A 3,412-nucleotide genomic window follows, 5' to 3' on the forward strand; every position below is an offset into this window, starting at 1 on the left:
ATACTTATCCATTTCAGTGAATTACAGCCTGGTCCTGAAAACCATTTCCTATTAATACCAGCGGGCTTTGGCTCAAGTGTTATTTAGCTGTCTTTGGCAGCTGCCTGAGAGCACTGATGAGAGAACTGCTCTCTGCTATATGTTAAGCACAAGAAGCTGCCATCTGGGTATGCAGCCCCATTGTGAAAAGAGGGATGAGAACTCAATATCTGGCATTCTGTCATTTGGGTGGTGCGTAGGACTTACGATAGCATATTAGAAAGCAAACCCTAACCTTGAATGCCAGGTAGCAGGAAAACAGAAGATAGGTTTAGCCTGGGACTTCGGCACTGAGGCAAAACTAACGCAATGATTTGGTTGGATGGAAACATCATGCTGAGTACCCCACCATGAAGATTATACCTGGCAGATATCATCTCAGTGCGCTGAGTCCATCAGTACAATTGACAAGCAAGGAAAATAAATAAACAAATAAATAAAAAGGTTCATTTGTATAATCAGCTAATCCAAGTGTCAGCAGGTGCCAGCTAAAAAGATGTGTTCGTGGTGTGACAGGGATGAAACAAGGCAAGTGCATTACATATTGAAATTAAAAAAAAAAAAAAAGACAATCACTTTTCATACTTACTTCCATGGCTCCTGTTAGTCAACTGCAGAGCACCAGCTAGAGTTTTGAGCAAGAAATTTGGCAGATGAAGAATGTTTTAAAGCTCTCGCTGCAGGGACTTGAAATCAGTAGATATAGAAATAGAAATTACTGTAAAAACCTATAAAGTCGCAGCCTTTTTAAAATCTACTTGCAGAACTCTACTGCAAAGGCAGGGGTGAGGGAAAAGAAAATCACAGTGCCTTCAGGACATGAGGAAAACAAAACCAGATCTTAAACTGAAATAAATCAAAGCAAGTTTACTGGTATCAGTGGAGATACAACATGCAAAGTATGTGTTCCACTACTGACAATTAATTCCTTCAGGGCACTTCCAACACTGGGTATACTGAAATAAAGAATCAGTCACTTGTAAACAAACAGAAAGCATAAGCTTGCAGGGGGCTAGAAATAATTCAGCCCTTCAAATAGCCTGTACAAGAACAAGAGCCTTCTGAGTAAGCTGCTGCAGTGACTGAGTTGTGATAATGGGAATAAATGTGTAATGAGAAGCATAGGAGTGGCTGTAACTTTACATTGCAGATTTCTTATCTTGTTGTTCTCCTCAGCCTGAATATTACAGAACAACTGAAAACAGAGAGAAACAGTGTGGTTATTCCCCCTCACTACAAAAATTGCAGTTCTAGTGCCATAAATTATGGTCTCTGTAGGGACGGAACGAGCCTGCTTTTCTGAGAATAATTCTTGGGCTTTGTAAAAGCCACACTCTGCAATACATTTAATATAATATTTTTATAACACAGCACTGAGAGACTTTCAGCATTTAGCAATAAATGTTAAGTGCTGATTTGCCATTGCCAGAGCTGTTCCTGCAATAACATTTAAAGTACCACATTTAATAAAGGCATTTCTTTACTATGCATTGATTTGTATTATCTTCAAAGAAACCTGGCTGGCATCTCTGTGAGTCAGAACCCAGCACACCAACAACCTGCACATTGCTTGTTCTCACTTCACCTTGCAGGTGTTGTCTGAGCATTCACCAACTCTACCTCGCAAAGCAGGAGAACACTCACTGCACAAAAAGAGTTCTTTCATTGCTATCACTTCATTCAACTCTCATTGCTTGGAATGCTGTCATTTTGAACTTGATTTCTACCTAAAGGTAATTTTTCCCGCAAGGCAATGGAGCAACTCAACAAATAAAATTAAAGCCAGTTCTCCCCAGGGTCAGTTTGTCATGTGGACTAATCTGATGCTCCCAGTGACTTTCTGGGATTAATTCAAGATCTTAGCTTACAATAATTAGAAGTAACCACTGTATAATTGCCAATTTTATATCGCCAAATGCTACAAATTTTCGTCCAGATCTAGTTTTAAATCACTTAACTGATGAAAATAAGACACACCTAAATGTCACATAGTCTCAGTCTGCAGAAGAGCATCACCTCTTCTTCCTTGAAGAGCTGCCCACTTCTTTTTTCTTCTGTCAGAGAACCGTGTCTAGGCATGCATTTCTTGTCTGTGCATATAAACACCACCAGTGAGCTGGATACACAGCTGTGGCAATTGCCCTTTATTTTAAATTTGAGGGAGCCCATCTCCCTAAGCATCAGTTGGAGCAAACACAGATACCTCAGGACTGCCAGTGAATAAACAACCTGTGCAAAACTGGATGTTTCAAACAGGTGGATACACATTCCCTTCAAGTTCGCAGCACTGAGTGAAGATTTTGATTGCTGCTGTATCTGCACTGGAGTAACCCAAGTTCTTGAATTGGGATTTCAAGGCAGGCCTGATTTCTGCCTGTTGCAGGCTATCTTGACTAAGCCTGTTGGATGTGTATCCATTTTTCAGATCCAAGCTTGTTAGTGACTGGCATGCTTTGTTCTGCTCTGTTCAGGAGGGACACGTGAAGCACCCTGACAGCTTCGGCCACATCTAGAAGTGGTTACTGGCAGGTACTCATAGATAGGGCTCCTCCAATATCATCCAGCTTGTCAGCTGCCGGAAATGGATTGACAAATACCTGCTAATAACCAAAACGAGTGGAAGAAAAAAAGGTGGACTGCAATTTCATGGGTTCATCAGAAAAAGTCATTCCTTCACAACCTGAAACTTGGTAAATTTCTACAGAACATACAGCACCTCAGGAAGCATGGAAACAGGACGGTCCTAGTGGTTAATTATAGATGTCAGAACTTGACCTGATCTGACCAGGTCACAACGCTCTGACCTCGCTTTTCTTTTCCAGCTTCACAGGCCTGGCTCCCTCCTGGGGGAAGGTTACACACTCCATGCAAAGCAGCTCTGCCTCTTATGGAACAAAGGCATCCCAAAAAATCAGCTGCACAACCTCACTTCATATTCTTTAGACTAGATGATTATAACTGTCTGAACCAGAAATCAGAAATACTTTCTTCCTGATGACATGTCAAATTTCTAATTGATACTGCAACTGCTGTGTTTATTAGTTATTGATTAAAGGCATCTAGCAATATTTCAACTTAATATGGACTATAGCTCAAAGTATTTCTGTGTATCACCTGTGTACTGCTTTCTATAGTATCAAAGAATCATCATCACCATCTCAAGTGCTTCATTTTTTTGCTATAATTAAGGACAGTATGATGTGCTGCCTGATAACTGACCACAGTGTTAAAAATCTGCGAGGAGATGCATTGTCATGAACAGAGCTTCACACAGAAATTTCTGCATGTAGCCAATGTAGTGGCACACATCTTTTTGAGATGATCAATTAAGCATTCAGAATAGACAAAGATTGTGGGTTGTGGGTTGTTGTTT

This window comes from Meleagris gallopavo, chromosome 21 (genome assembly GCF_000146605.3).
Source record: "Meleagris gallopavo isolate NT-WF06-2002-E0010 breed Aviagen turkey brand Nicholas breeding stock chromosome 21, Turkey_5.1, whole genome shotgun sequence".
Lineage (NCBI taxonomy): Eukaryota > Metazoa > Chordata > Aves > Galliformes > Phasianidae > Meleagris > Meleagris gallopavo.